The 16880-nt window shown below is 43.8% G+C and overlaps 1 protein-coding gene across 4 annotated transcripts in view; it reads right to left on the reverse strand.

Annotated features, from left to right (window-relative positions):
• Rai2 (retinoic acid induced 2) overlaps positions 1–16880 on the reverse strand; it is a 60802-nt gene that overhangs the window by 11662 nt on the left and 32260 nt on the right. For 2 of the 4 annotated variants that reach the window (XM_047536996.1, XM_047536992.1), the window contains exon 2: positions 2342–2548. The exons of the other annotated variants lie outside the window; for them this stretch is intronic. The gene's annotated coding sequence lies outside the window, so the exon portion shown is untranslated. The remainder of the gene's footprint in view (positions 1–2341; positions 2549–16880) is intronic. 4 annotated transcript variants of the gene reach the window in all.

Raw genomic sequence — 16880 nt, forward strand, 5'->3', positions numbered from 1 at the left:
TAAGGACTGGAGTTCAGATTTTCCCCTTTTCCTGATGCCAGTGAGCCCCTTACCAACCGTTAGCATGGGGACAGTGCCAGCGTATCCTGGGTACTGGGCCCCCTGTGAGACTGGTTAGATTGGAAAGCTTTGAACTCAGACCTAGGTTCAAATATCAGCAAGGTCACAAACTTTGCTTGTGACCTTGGACAAGTTAGTTCTAAACCTCAATTTCCCTCTGTATAAAATGAGGATTTTAAAAAATCCCCATCACACAGAGTGGTCATAATGATTAAGGGACATAATGTAAGTAAAAATACTTGGCACAGCGCCTGGCACATGGAAAGTGCTCAGTAAATCAAGGCCAACGTCATTATCCTTGCCATCATCATTGGTTTCACTGTCACTGTTATCATCATGATTGTCATCACACCATTAACACTGTCTTCATCTTCATCATCCTGTTGTCACATTGGCTTCATCTCCTTCCTCATTAGACCCTCTGGCTATGTTTTCTCTGCACATCTTGAGTAGCATCACAAATACTCCCTTGGCATCTGAATGGGTTCACACATCCATAACCCTGTGTGTTTAAGGGTTCACTTGAAAATCAGCTGCTAGGAACTGGGAAGGCACTTTCCATAGAATCAGTGTTATACCTGATAGGGAGGTTTCCAGGTCAGCACCCCAAAAACACTTCACCCCCAACAGAGTTAAGATACTGAACATTTGTGGTCAAAAAAGAAGACAATGCTATTACAACACCAGAAACTAAAGATGGCAGGAAAACAACGAAAGAAATACAAAAATCTATTCCTCATTCAGGTTGGGGGAGAAATAGGGAGAGCCAGATTCTTACATATCTTGCATATGAACTCCTGAGCATTTTCAAGGGTTCTGAAGTTACTGCCCTTTGGCTAAGTGTAATTTCACTTCAGATCCTTCAGATTTTCTTCTCCTTTGCACGGGGCCTAAGTATCTCTCCTCTCCTACTTATCAGTAGTGATTAGAATCATTTTCTCATGAAAAAAGGAGTGGAGCAGGAGAGGAAGAGGGCAAGGATAACAGGGAGAGAGAAAGCAAAGAGATGTTCTGAGCTAACCAGGTAGAAGTGGAAGGGGAGAAAATTAAAAAGTATGTAGAGGTCCAAATACGGAAGAAAGAGATTGCTCAGTCACAAGATTGATCATCCACAGGGAAGCTGTGAGAAAACAGAATGAGATCTCCAACTGGCCACAAGGAGCACCATCAAGCTGCAACAGCTTGGTCGCTGTGCCATGTGATGGAGGGAGAGGTAGAGTTTCTCAGCACGTGAGGACATGTTGAAAAACAGCACATTGTTCACAAGTACAAGTACTCCTGGTGTATAAGGAAGCTGGTCCAAACTCTGGCAGAACTCACATGCATTTAAAATCACCAAGCATATTAACTTGGTACTTGGCTGTGCTGTCAGTCCTAGGGAAAAACTATATAAGCTTATCTTCTTTTGGTGTCTGATTTTCATTTTGCCTACCCCCAACCTCTGGTCTTCCTTGGGCAATCAGAATTGGGTTCTCCCCCTCAAAAATGGAATTTGCAGAAAAAACATGATGAACTCATTCTCAGTTAGGTACACAACTGATAAGGCTCAAGTATTATGTTTCCTTTATTGGTATAATAAATAGCATCTAGTCAGCGATGGAGCTATGGACAAAGAAGAGGAAGTCTAATTGAGGAATTTCAGATGCTAATCATGGGAAAGAAGTTTCTTAACTTTCTTGACTTCTTTCCACAGATTCAAGGGCCTACAACTAGGACCAAGTTCACTGGCTCTTTTAAAAGGTATCTGAGTGGGACATGGCCCTAGCCATCATGCACTTAGAGCAATGAAAGGATGGGAATGTGAGTCAGTTATTTATTCCTTTATAGACTTAATCAGCAAACACTTAGTGCTCACCTAAAAGAAGCTTCCTGAGTATGTGCCTCCCAGGTGCAGAGATTTCAGCAGTATCTAGAGTTGTCTTTACCTCTTTTTACTGAACTGGCTACCTCCCGAAACTCTGCTTTCTGCCTTACCAGGTTTCCATGCAGAAACTAGAGGTTCTCAGAGGACAACATGCTACTGCAGGGCTACGGTCACATGAAAACTCAGTGACCATTATCAATGACAATGAACTTGGTGAGGAAGGTGAAGACAGAATGCTGTTGGTTTTTGGTGAACCCAACTGGCTAGTTATGTTAGCTTGGGTTCACTCATGGAAAGATCCTAAAGCAAAGATTTGACTGAAAATAGTTTATTTGGGAGAAGATCCCAGAAAACACCAGAAGAGGAGTAAAGCAGCAAGACAGGAAAGGAAGGACACTAATTTATCAAGCAAGTTACCACTGCAGGCAACTGGAGCTCAGTTCCACTGGGGAATTCTGGGAGACTGTGTAGAATACATTCCTCAGGGTTATGTCAACTGAGAGACCAGGAAGTCAGGGTGTTTAGTCACCAACTTCCATCCATCACTGGTCAGGGGTTGCTTCTGGAGGATACGTTCATTCCTTGGCACTTCCAGATAGCCGAGCATGCAGGCCTAGTGTGCGCCTGAGACAAAAACCAAAAAACAAACCTTCAGGGAGAGTCACAGGTATGTGCAATAAGCAACTTTTGATGTATAAAGGCGAGTCTGAGGAGACATGGCAGGGCACCAATAGTATCTGCTATATAAACCAGGCCCTGGAAAGTTCCAGTGCATATTATGTGAATACTTATATGTTGTTCATTTAGGCCACCATGACCAGGTGTTTTCCCCGTGGGTGGCACCTTCTATGACCCTGTGAGGATGACACTCTGTTATTTTAATAATGTCCACACCACAGAGGAATCAGCTCACGAGGAGTGTGCCTTAAGATTTCATAAAGAATAAGACATACAAGGAAGCCAGAGATGACTATCTTTCCAAAAGCAAAATGTTCAAGAGATGGTCAGCTTGGCTGATGTGCTTCTTTGCTAAAATTTAACTGGGGCCCTCCAGAAAGTTCTTTTAATCATATTTGTGCTGGCTGGAATGCAAGATGTTCCTGGGATGAGTCACAGAGGGAGTTTCTTTTCTAGTGATCCTGTGTTCCAACTCAGGGACCAAAAAACAATAAATAAACAAACACTACTTCACTTCATCAGCTGCATACTGCCTAATAATAATAATAATAATAACAACCCTGACCCAAGAAGTACGCAGACAATGCAGGAAGAAGGGGGTGGGGAATGCTCATCTTTTAAACAGGAAGACTTTCTGGAATTCGGTTTGGTCAAAAACACCCCTCTGCCTGGAGGCAAGCTCTCTTAAGAGCAGAACAACATGCTCTGCAGAATCTTGGGGCTGGTGAATCTTTTGAAGTCCTTAAGAAATCACTATATTTATCTTAAAGCAAGTATCATGGTTAGAGTTAATACAGCATAAACAATACAAAGTCGAAGTGGGGAAAGGAAACAGATTGGCTGCCTAACATCTGGCTACTTGGCAATGAAGGTTAAAGGTGTTATTTCCTATTTTCTTTAGGGGAAGACTTCCTTGGGAATGCATGTGTTTATACACACACACACACACACACACACACACACACACACACACACGGTGGTCAAGTGGGAACAAAGCCACCTGTTTCTCTGTAACAGTCCAAGGGGACCCCCAAACCAGGATTCCTGTCCATTCCTCCTCTTCCTCAGCTGCTCCACCTCTGGTATCTTCCCTCTGAATTCCAGTTACCAAGCTTTTATGACTACAGGTGATATGTGAACTAGACCTTGCCACATTTGTAGGATTTCTGAGGAGAAGATGGGGGAATGGAGAAGAATTTTCCAGAAGGGTAGGACTTGAGGAAGGGCATAAGAGGGCAGACGTGTCCAGAACAGGCTGCCTGGGTGGGCAGCTGGAGCCCAGGGCTGGTGAGGGCTTAGAGGCAAGAAACCTTAGAAGGGTGCCAGCTCTTCCAAGGGTGTTCAGAGTTGCCCCTTAGCAATTAACCCTGTGTCCTAAAGGACTGCCAACTCAACCAATACAACTTTGATGTCTTTACAGGCCCCAATGAGCAGGAGGCCTCAATTCAATAGCAAGATCATTAGGTTGAGGAGAAAGGAAGAAGTAATTTAGTTTTCAGGGTTCTGCTAGCTTCTCTCTCACACACTCACGAGATGATAATAATAAACCATTTACTAAGTACTGATTTATCATGTGCCAGGCACCCTGCTAGGTATTTTACAGTCATTTTCTCATCTCATTTTCTCAGCAACCCCAGCAGAGTGGTACCACCTTAGTGTGAGTTGATTTGTTGGACCGTTGCTTCCCTCTTCCTCCTGCCCCCAGGATCTGAGCTGTGAATCCCCCAGGAAATCGTTGTTTTCATGGAAGGGAGGGACAGAGTTTTCTAGAACATGAACAACATTTAATGTAGGAAAGGTAGGTGTGGGGTAAGAAAGGACAGAAAGTGGGAAGTGTTTCCTATCTCAGATACAATTTTTTTACCTTCTCCTGTGGCTCAGACAGGCCTGCTTTGCTTTCCTTTTCTGACCTAGCCTTGCCTAAGTTCCTTCCTCTACCATTCCATTACTACTAGTGACGACTGGGCTCTGAAACACACATCCTGGGTCAGGTGCTCCCCTTTCTTTTCTGAGCTCAGTTCTCACTGTCCTCCAAAGGCCCACGTGTTTAAGGCTTAGTCTCCACCTTGCTGCTGTTGGAAGTGGTGAAACCTTTAGGAGATGAGGCCTTAGCAGGAGGCCATCAGTCCCTGGGGGTGTGCCCTTGAAGAGGATAATGGTATTGTAGCCTCTTGTCTTCTCTTTTGCATTCCCTGGCCATGAGGTGAATGGTTTTCCTCCTCCATGCTCTCTGTGCCCTAATGTGCTACCTTACCACAGTCCCCAATGCAACAGGACCAACAGACCATGGACTGAAACCTCCAAAACTGAGAGCTGAATAATCCTTGTCTCAAGATAATACTTATCTCAAATATCTGTAATGGCAATGAAAAGCTGATTAACACACTAGGTCTCTGGACCCAGATAGGAGCTCATTCTCATCTTCCCCAGGAATATTTAATCTGTGGCTGAGTGGCTGTCTAGCAAAAATTCATTTCCTCTTCTTCCTAGATGGACTATAGTTTCCAATCTCCCTTGCAATTAGTGTGATCATGTGCCTGACCACTGCCGACAGAGTGTGAGTGGAAGTGACAGTCACCACTTCTGAGTCTGGCCCCTACAATCCTTCCCTGCATATGTGATGTCCAATTTCTTTCTTTGCTTTAGCTTGATGCACAAGGACCTATTGGAAGCCACCTGATGAAGGCAGTGGAGTAACAAGATGGGAGGGTATGCACACTTGACACGGCCTGAAAGCAGGCCATCTGCCACCAGGAACATCCATGTGGAGCTTTACGGGAGTGAGGAATCAACTTCTATTGTGTTTCAGTCTCAGTATACTTTTAATTTGTTAGGAACAGAAGCCACCTTACCTAGCAGAGGGCTTCCTGGGACTCACCCTGTGCACTGTGCTTGGGACAGCAACCGACTCTGTCCTCTATTGCTTCCTCTGTGTTTGGAGCCCTCCAAACTCACTGGCTGAAAACCAGAACTGCAGAAGCAGTCTAAGTGCCCACCACCCAATTCCAAGCTTTCACATGCTAACTTTCCTGCTGCTATGGCACTGAGCATCTTGCCTGTTCTTCCTGATTGGAATCAATTTATTAATGTGGGTTCAGGACTATTTGCTTGGTAACTGCATACATATCCACTGGAAGAGTCAGATTTTTTCACAGAGCTGATGCGGGTGAGGGAGCTGCCTCCAAGGAGCAAGGAGAGGCAGGGCTGTCAGCAGCCCTGTTCCCCACAATCCTACAGCTCCTCGGGTGGCCTAATCCATGTCAGTGGGCGAAGCAGCAGGACCCTGGCACACAAGAGGCACACAGACCTGGGTAGCAGTCATGCTTGGCTTCTTGCCAGAGGAAACTACTGGGACCACAACACCCACTTCCTCCTTGGAGCCTTTGCTAGTTTGCTGGTTTGTAGAGCAGGGAGGCCTGGGATCTCTGCCCTTTCCCCACACCAGATTCTTTTCCTTATTGCTCTGCATAGTTGATTTTCTGGGCAAAGGCTGCCCATTGAAAAATGTCCTCTCTCTCCACTGACCACTGAAGTGCCACCACTAGTGAGCTTCTGCCTTATTTTCAACATCATTGCTCTTTTGGGGTTCTTCTCCAAAAATACCACCTCTTTCAGAGACACTGCATCCTCACCATATTAGACGGAACTGATCAAAACATTTTCCATATAATTCGGGCTCTCAGGTACAAAGGACCCAACCAAATATCTTCACTATCACCTCAAAAAACAAACAGGGATCATCCCCATTTTATAGATGGGAGATCTCAGACTCACCTCAAACCCTGCAATAAATATCAGAGAAGACTTGAAATAGCACTCTCTGCCCTCCAAACCAAGACTGATAAAATACTCCCTAGGCCTAAGCTCCCCATCTCCAAAGCTATTTGACAGCTGTGATATCTGGAATTTACCTTAAAAGGCACCAGCGCCTCCAGGGAGATTGGCCTCAGTCTGTGACTCAGGTGAAGCCCTAACCTGGTCAGTGGACAGCCACTACTCTGATCGAGTGCCAAGAGGACACACCCAGGGCACAGCAGCTCAAGTTCTAGTCAGGAAGCCCCCACCCCATGGCTGCTACTGAAATCCAAGTCACCTCTTCATCTCTACCAATACTTGAGGCCTAGCTAAAGAGCACCTGGAATGTTCCAACTATTTTCCTTACTGGGGAAACTGGGGCTTGCTAATTAGCATGATGGTGATTGAAGGGAAAGGGTAAAACTAGGGATATTCAAGACATAGGATGTGGATTGGCTGAAATATTTTAGAGGCAGTCCCCAATTTTGTTACAGACAGGGTTGTTGAATCCAGGAAAGTTGGGAGCCAGCCCCCGTAGGGAAGGTTCTGATGCTGGCAACATAACTGGTTCCATGCCTGGCAACCAGTTTTAGAGGATTTCCATTTGCCTATGCCAACTAGAAGGTGACAAAATTCTACCTTGGAAATGTTATCATATCTGTCTTGAGTGCTCACAGCAGCTGAGACGACAGCCTGCGGGGACTCCCTGAACAGCCTTATGAACTGGTCTGTGCCCGCTGGCCACTAACTTGTTATATTATCAGTGTCTGTGGGGGGGCACCATTTGCCCTGAGACTTGTCCTGTGGCTCACATGATTCTGAGCTCCTCACGCAGGGGAGTCTCTTCTCTACTCTGACTCTCTAGCCTGCCTCCTTCTCTTTTCCTAGTTCCCAGCTCAGGGTTTTGGCCTTGAGCTTGCCCTGCGGCAGCCCACAGACAGCCCTCAGGGCGGGAAAGGCTGCTTTAGGGATCGCGATGATGAGTGGAAACCTCTTGTCCATAAAACTTTTAACACCAGTGTCCCTCCCACAGGACATTTTCAGTGTCTGAGTCAGCACTGACTGACATGCTTGAAAATTCTTCAAAATGTTCTAGGAAAAAAAAAAAAAAGAAAACCCCAAATGACCATACATCATTCATCAGAATGACTACAATTGAAGGATATTATAAACAAAATGTTGGTGAGGATATGGAGAAATGGAATCACGTGTACACCGCTGGTAAAATGGTACCACTACTTTGGAGAACTGTCTGGTAGTTTCTAACAAAGTTCAATGATTGCCTACCCTATGCTTGGCAATTCTACTCCTGGGTATCTCCCCATCCCCCCAGATGGAAATACATATTCACAAAAATATTTGTTCACAGATGTTCATAGAAGTTCTATTCATAAAAGCCACAAACCAGAAACAAACCCAAATGTTTGTCAACAGGTGAATGGATAACTAGGTTGCACCACATCCACACAATGGAATACTATGCAGAAATAAAAAAGCAACAAACAACAGCCACAAACACAATGGCATAGATGCAGCCCAAAGACATCATGCTTAGTGAGAGAAGCCAGGTACAAAGTGTACATACTATAGGATTTCACTAATATGAAGTGGAAAAACAGGCAAAAATATTTATACCATGATGCTAGAAATCAGAGTGTTGTTGCTCTGGGGAGGCAGGAGGGAGAACAGATTAAAATAAGGCCTGAAATACCTTTATTGCATGCTGGGAGTGTTTTCTAGACTCTCTGAGGTGGTGGTTACATAGGTACATAGCATTGTCAAAATTGATCCATCTGACCACTTACAAATTGCTTTATTTTATGCTAATTATCTCTTGATTTAAGCAAAGAGACATTTAAAATACAATGGAAGGACTGCAGAAAGGAAAAAAGCTCTCAGTGGTTTTGTAGCTTGCAGTTGAGTTTTGACCACTCCCAAGCCCAGTGTGGGGAGGGAAGATGGAACAGAGGCTGCTGGTAACAAGGGGGCAAAGATACCACCCAAGGCACCTGCCAAGGTCCCTTTACCTCAAGTACAAAGAAGGCAGCAACATTGGCCCCCAAACACAAATTCTCAATGAAATAAAATAGCAAAGGGCCCAAGGAAAGCTGCCCTGAGAGTGTGGAATATATAGCAGGCTCCGGGCCAAAATCACTTTCCAAGAAATGCCAATAGTTTCGTATTTGGAAGAGGAGGAGGATTAAGGAAAGCCAAAGGCAAAATACATCCTCTTTGAACAACAATTGCTGATCCACTGAGTAGACCCTGTGCGAGGGACTTCAAAGTGCTGCTACTGGGACCTCCTCCATGGATCTCTAGGACATGGAACCCAGTAAAGCCCTACTGGAGTGAAATGGCAGAGGTTCCTTATAGACAAAAGTCTTCTCTTTTGCATGGTGGAGAGGAATCTTCTATTTCCATAGCATAAGCCTAGGCACAGTCACATACATTCACTGTGTTCAGCCCTCAAATAACAAACAAAGCTTGTGGGTCAGGCCTGCACACAAACCCTGGCTCTGACACCATGAGAACTGTGTGGCTTTGGTGGAGTGACTTGGCCTTTCTGAGACAAGTTTCCTTGTCCGAAAAGTAGGGGGAAAGATATCTGCTGGTGAAGTAGCAAATGCCTAATGCCAGTAAATGTTCAACATAAAGTCATGTCTGCATTCCAAGGATCTTTCCAGACTGTCTATGCCAACCTTGCAGCAGGAGAAGGAATCCCCTCTGGACAAATTAGCATTCTGTTTTCACTTTTGAGTCTCCCATGTACATAATTTGCATAATCCACAGTTCATGAAACTGTCCCGTTTTTTCATTGTTTTATTTAAAAACTGTTTTACTTGTAACATTATAAAATTGAAAGAACATTAGCGAAGTCATCCCCCAACTCAACAAAAGGTGGGTCTAGCTCTGGAACTTTCTGTTCTATTCCATCAGTTCCTTTGTCTTCATCTTATTATACTTTCTAATGAATGGTGCTAGGAACTAAGGAGAAATGGGGGAAGTGGATTGAGAGTGACAGGGAGCAGGGAATGGGGAAAGGATCACTTCAGGGAGGGTGATCAAGGAAGGCCTCTCTGAGGTGGTGGCATTTGAGCGAAGACCTGAAAGAAGAAAAGGGGCACCGTGGCATAAAGGCATTCCAATGCCCCAAAGAGACATGAAAGAGGGATGGAAAGAAATATGAGCATGTGTGTCTGAGAGAGAGAGAGAAGGAGATAAGAAAATACCAGAGTGACAGTAAAGAAAGCAAGGGGCTAGGCAGGCACAGTGGCCTACACCTATAATCCAAGTGACTGGGGAGACTGAGGCAGGAGGGTTGTAAGTTTGTGGCCAGCCTTAGTGACTTAGTGAGACTCTGTCTCAAAATAAAATTTAAAAGGGCTGGGGATATAGCTCAGTGGTAGAGTGCTCCCCCTTCTCCTGCAAAGCTAGGGTTTAGATCACATTCAGTCTTCTAGTTTTCATTTTACAAAAATTATCAAGTATAACCCATTTTATAGATGAGAAAACAAAGGCTCAGAAGCAGTGATCTGCTCCAGGCCACATATTTAGTCAGGGGCAGGGCTCTGGGTAGAATTCAAGGCTCTGTTCATCTTCTGTGATACCACATGGCCCCTCTGTGCTCTCAAATGATTTGAATTCCACAAAATGCCTCCAAGCAGTTTTCAGGTAATGAGGTGACAACTAGTATATTGAAATGCTGTTCTTCCAAGCAGAAGTTCTTTACCACACACACAAAAAGATTATTTGAAGACTAATTAGGATTCTGACATTCTTTAATGACTAACTCCTTAGGGCCATGTCAAAATCCATGTGAATATTTCCAAATTATTTTCTCAGTATAGGTGATATTTATTCTCAGGAGAAAAATCAAAGATACGCTAGTGACAGTCTTTGAAATTTGAGTTGAGTGCTATAATTACACAAGCAGACGCAAAAATTTGCCTTAATAACCTACAAATAATCAAGAAATATACAAGTAGTAGAAGAATGATTTTACATGTATTTTAGTAGCATCTCTTCAGTTCAATAGATGACAAGAATTCTTACTTCTAATCATGTGGATGGAAATATTAAGGTCAGGGGTATAAAAGTTCACCTTCACCCTTTCTTTTGAAACTCTGAGCTGGGTACAAGATAAAAACAGGAGAGAGACCCGTGACTAAACACGTTTGAGTAAGTCTGACCTGTACTCCCTATTAAACCTTCAGGGTAAAGGGATTTTTCAAATCTGTTTTCTTCTTTGGCTGGCTAATCCCTTCCTTCCAGGAGGAGATTTCAGCGCCACCCCCCCCCCCCCACTGGCTCGTCTATGGCAACAGACCCACGTGCTGTTTCCATCTTGCGTCCCCACGCTGGGCTCTGATACAACTTCAGAAATTATGACTCAAGAGATCACAATTACTGACTTCCGAGCGCCTCTGATTTCTCCCAGGAGGATAAGCAGATGAGAAGTTCTATGTATTTTAAAAGGCAGACGAATTCAGGCTGTTTCTCAATCACACCGGGGCTTTTCTCTGCCTCTCATTTTTCTGAGGACAATTCTGAAAGTATGCAGATGTGACAGTGCTGATGGCAGAGGGGCCTGACATCCCTTGGCACAGGTAAGAACCATCTGCTTTTAGTTACCTCAGCTATGTCTCCACAAGACCAAGACAACTCAGTCCAGTGGATGCAACTAAAGTGACTTAAACTGTTGGCCAATAAGCCACTGAATGATTCTCTTCCTAAGCTCTGTGCTCTAAGTGTTCTGCCATGGTGAAACTTAGGGGCACTGGGAGATCTCATGGGGGTATACTCACTCATTCCCTTTAGTTCTAATTTGAGAAAGAAAATACAATTCAAAGGCATAACAAGTCCAAGACAAATCCAATTTGTGGAAAAGAGACCCTACTTAATGAAATGAAATAGAGATGTCCAGCTCAGCCGCTGATTGGCTGTGTGAGCCTCAGTTTCCTCATCGTACAATGTTGGGGGAATAACAGTATATAGATGCTGCAGGGTTGTTAAGGGAAGTGACTTAACACATGCAAAACACTTAGAACTAGGGGCTGGGGTTGCTGCTCAGTGGTAGAGCACTTGCCTAGCCCAACGCACAATATGAGGCATTGGGTTTGATCCTCAACACCACATATAAATAAATAAATAAAATAAAGGCATTAAAAAATCTCTTAAAACACTTAGAACTATTTCTGGCACACAGGTCATAACTCAAAAGGGTCAGCTATTGTTATAATTAAAGATAGGGAGGCAAAGATCCTCACCATGGAATGCTAAATAAATAAGAATTATATTTGAAACTACAAATAAGCAATAAATAAAATGAAAGAAGGTGATTTTTCTTCTTGGCAGTTTTTCTGTGGCAATGGTTACTCTACTCGAACATAAGCCTGGTAAGGTTCTGGCCTCCTGTGGTCCATAATAGGCAAGATATGGGTGGGGGAGCAGTAAATAACATCAAGTTTAAAAGTGACAAGTACGAGGTCTACTTGTGGGGGCTAATGGAGGGTTTTCATTAAGCCAGACCCCCTTGGATAGACAGTGTAGAACAGTCAACCCTGGCTACACAGGAGACTTGACTAGGGAGCTTTGAAAGATCTGCATACTCAGGCCACACCCAGACCAATGAAATCAGAATCTTCTTGAGTTGGACATAGGCATCAGGATTTGTTAGAGCTCCTTGATTGATTCCCATGTGCAGCCAGGAGTAAGGATCCCTTCTCGAGTCTATTCCCTCTTTTCCCAGCACAAGAAAGGTGAGTTTATCCTGGTCAGTCCTCAGGAGACTAGGCACACTCTCAATTCTCTTCACAGAGACAGAGAAAACCCACCAAGCTCCATCCAGGGAAGGAAGTGATTAATATCTATTTATGGGTCCAGAGTACCTGGTTTACAGTTTTGGTACTGCATCAATAAGTGAATGAATAGATAAGTGGATGAACGAATATAGAACCACTGAAAATGTCTTCTGATAAGGAAGGAATTTGTTTAAAAACTTTCTGGAGGGCAATTTGAAAGCATTCATACCTACTGACCCAGAAAATCATCTTCTTGGAATGACCCCAAGTAAATACATTCCCAGGATGGCTTTTCTCCAAAAAGCCTACAGTCCTGATTCAAGAGAGATCCCTGGGCTATGGAAGAGAAGAGTGGTCAGTTCAGGGTGACCGTGCTCTTGCTGTCTTACTTCCATGGAAAGGGGAGAGAAGGAAGTGCTCAGTCAAGAATCATAATTGCTTTGCTTTCATTAGGGTATGAATTTTGCACAGACTTTCAGACAAGAACTCAATGTAGACTGAAAGTTCAATGCCCTAAGCTCAAGACTCTTCTGGATAGGAGAAAGCTTATGGGAAGGTTCTGCCAGTTAGTCACTTAAGTCTCATAAATGTGCACGCGCGTGCGCGCACACACACAGGCGGGGCCTGATGTCTGATTCTGAGTAGAGCATTCCTCTCTCAGCCCGCTAGGAGGAGCTGATGCAAAATGTGTCCCTGTGTAGTTAATGATGTGACCCGTCTTGCCAACTGGTAAAAACAAAGGCGTCAATATTTTGCAGCCTTGTCCAATACATTGAAGATAGGTATTTAGTTTAGGGGAGTTAAAACCCTTCCCTTGTTGACAACAGGATGGATTTGCCTTTGAGTATATCTTGAAGGCATGATACACTGGGGTGAACCCATTTGTCAAGAACCAGGGCTGGGATCTCCATCCACCATGCAGGTGATGAGGGACCTTCTCCACTATATGTACAACAGCATTTGAATGATGGGAATTTGAATTAGGGGCTGGAATCAAAAGGAAAAAAATTCCAAATATGCCTTTAAAAAGTCCAACTACCCCATCCAAAGCTATTAGATGTGTTTATATGTGTTATGTACTTCTTGGTCCTTAAGAGAAAATAGAATCATCTTTAAATTCAAAAAACATTCCCTGGGTAAGACCACTTATAAGAAGTTTAGTCCAGAAAAAATATTATTCTTGTGTTACAAAATCAAAGCAGTGGAGGAAAAAATATCAAAGGGAATGATCAGTCAGGAAAAATGTCTGGGTTCCAAAATGCTGCGGGAGACCGCAGAGAAAGCACGGTAATATTTAAGCTTGTGCTAAACATACTTTTTTCTACTGTTACTTTTCACCAAGTATAAGTTTATATATGCTTTGTCAAATGCCTCTTTAATGATTTATTGTGAGGGATTTCCTACTACTCTTGAGCTTTAAAGTTCAGGAAAGGTTAAGGGGCTGGGTGGATTTTGGAAGAGAAAGGCCACATAAGACAATAGTCACCAGAACATGGCACTAAGGAGGCGGAGGTCACCCTTCTGTGCCCAGCATAGCCCCCATTTCTAAGGGGTCTTGGTAGTTTTCCCAAGTCACAACAAGACCAGCGAGGGTCAGCCAATCTGCAATGAACATACGGGTCATGGATCACACAGTGTCCCAAGGGTATTTGTGTGTATGTATGCATGCACACGCATGTGTGTGGTTGGGCTGGTACTGTGCCACATTATCAAACCACCAAAAGGTTGGATGGTTGGCAAATAGTGATGTCTTAAATACCAAGGATGACATCACCACCAGCATTCTGATCATTAGAATACGTCTTTTGCTGAAAAAGGAATACAATCAAGTAATTCCCTGAAGACTGACCAAAGTAATATGAAGACATGTCATCGAATTACTGATTCCTTCCTTCACATGCAAAAGCATATTCCTTGATGAAATTGTATGTTCTAAAACCAAAAGGCAGGGGTGTAGCTGCTCTCCACTTCTCCATTGAAACTGCTCTTGCTAAGGTCATGTTGACCTGTATGTGGTCAGATCCACTGAGAGATTCTCTTGGCCTTCATCCTACTCAGCAGTGTTCGACACAATTGACCATCCCCTCCTTCTTTTAAAACATAAATCAGATTGTTTTACTCATTTGCATAAAACTGTCCAATGGCATCTCATTGTACTTGAAAACAAAAGCCAAGTCCTACAAAGCCCTATTTGATCTGGCCCCACTTTAACTCTTTCCCGTCTCATAGTTTACAAATCTCATCTATCACTTTCCTCATTGATCAGAATAACACCAAGCTCTTTTCCTGCCTCAGGGCCTTTACACTGGCTGTATCCTCAGCTTGGAATGTCCTTCAAACAGCTGGGTCTTCTCAGTCTTTAAGTCTCAAATTAAAATAGTCCTGGTTTGAGAAGATTCTATGCCCCCATCTCCATGTCAGTGATTCTTTCTCATATCAATATCTTATGTGTCTTTCCTTTGGCACTTATCACATTCATAAACTATCTGTTGTTTCTTTGTTTACTGTTTATGTTCCATCTTCTCTACCCCAGATAGAATGGGGGTTCTTTGGGGGTAAAGACCTCATGTACCATGTTCATTGGTATATTCCCTTAACCTAGAATAACACCTAGTTCATAGATAATGCTCAATGAATATTTATTTAGAGGAAGGAAGGGAGGAGGAAGAGAAAGAGGGATGACAATGTTCCCAACTAGTGTACTTTTCAAAGGTTGGTATGCCTCAATTCCCTCAAGGTGCTATGAAACATGGAATAATGGGTTCAATTGATTATGGCTATAGCTGAAATAGAGCTGAGGTATCCCATGGGATGCTGAGCAGATGTAGGGTAAAGTAGCATACACCTTGAGTAAGAGGCACTGCATAGGGCCCTAAGGCCAAATGGTGTGTCCATTGGAACATAGGGGACATGACTTTGAGACTACAGAACATTGTGGGGCAGTGTGTTCTGTTCCCACAGCACCCCCTAGTGCCGAGAGTGTGAGAGTGAACCCTGTGATCCCCTGGTTGGACACAGAATGACCATGGCCAAACTCTGAGCTCCTGGAAGACCTGGATGGGGGCCTCATTCAGCACTCAAAAAACACTGGTTGAACGGTTGAATTTAACAAAGGTTTTACATCCAGATTATTTGTATTTTATTTACAAAACGCTTATACAAAATGCTTATTATATGCCAGGTACTCTACTAAATGTTTATAGTCAAATCTCCACAAACAACTCGACAAAAGAGATACCATTATTTTCACTACTTTACAGGTGAGGAAACTGAGTCATGAAAAGAATAAGGAGCTTGCTACCTAGTGGCAGAGCTGAGTCTTATCGTAGCCTTGGATCTACCATCTATGCTCTTAGCCACTAGCCTATGCTATTGAGGGTATCTAGGGATACTTGTATCCAGGATAGGTTGGAGGAAGCACAGCAAGGAAAGGGAAAATAGGGAAGCTGGGTACACACTCTTTAAGGGAACCCTGGTGGGTGAAGCCCTACACACTTTGTACACTACTTCCTGGTGCCATCTCTGCTGGCTAAGAGGTTGAAACCCTGAGGCTCTTGCCAGCATTGCCAGCCTAGTGCCTGACACCCACAGCATATCTCTTTCTCCCTTTCTGTTTTTACTGTAGTTCTAAGCTAGCAGTTGTCAGCCTGGTGCAACAGTGTCCTTGCAACCAAGGGGACATTTTTTATTGTCATAACTGGGAGCAAAGGGGTCTGCAGGCACGTAGTGGGTATAGGAGGCCAGGGATGCCACCAAGCATCCTACAATGCTCATGACAGTTCCCCCACATATACACAGCAAAAAATGACTGAGTTCCTAATGTCAACAGTGCTAAGAGTGAGTCACCCTGGTCTTTGCCCAGAGACTACCTTTCAGAAAATTAAAGAAAATGTTTGTCAGACCATCAAAGGAAGGCCCATCTGTGAACCCTAATCAATACTGGCCTGGATCCTGCTACCCCTCTAGAAAAGCTGCAGAGAAAAGGCAAGGACACTCCTGCCTGCCTCCCTCTTTCTTCTGATTCCTGGAACCACAGCCACCCCCTCCCGCTGAGAAGCTGAGAGCAGCCTTGGCCCACATGGCACAGAGCGGAGGCTGCTAATACCCACTTCCTTTGGCAGCTTCTTAATGCTCTTGGCTTAGAATTTGGTATTCCTCGAGCCCTTTTTCTTAATTACATTCTAGAAATGAAGGGAAACCTATGTATAATTCAGAAATGAATGGTCCTACCTTGGATTCCTCTCAAACACACCAAATCAAAGTAGAACTGTGCAGTTCCTCCAGATTACAGAGGTCTCTGAAGAAGACTGGACCTGGATGAGCCCAGCCAGAGCCAAACCACATCTCCAACCTGGACCCCATGGCGGAACCCAAGAAAATTTAGAATGTTCTATGTGGATGATAAAAAAGAAGAAAAGTTAGGATCAGATTCAGGGTGAAAGAGAATGAGGAAAAATTAAGACCTGGACTTGACTTCTGGCTCTATCCCCAAACTCTATGACCTGGAATCATCACTCCCCTGTGAAATGGGGCTTGAGACACCCCCATAAAGATGCTGTGAGGGTCAACTGGGAGGCTGTAAAAGGGTCTCACCCTGCATGTAGATCACAGTAGAGCTTTATTGAATTTTTGTTTGCTCACTCACCAATATTCATCCTTTTATTTGCTTATCACTAGTTATC

The sequence above is a fragment of the Sciurus carolinensis genome, chromosome X (genome assembly GCF_902686445.1).
Source record: "Sciurus carolinensis chromosome X, mSciCar1.2, whole genome shotgun sequence".
In the NCBI taxonomy this organism is placed as follows: domain Eukaryota; kingdom Metazoa; phylum Chordata; class Mammalia; order Rodentia; family Sciuridae; genus Sciurus; species Sciurus carolinensis.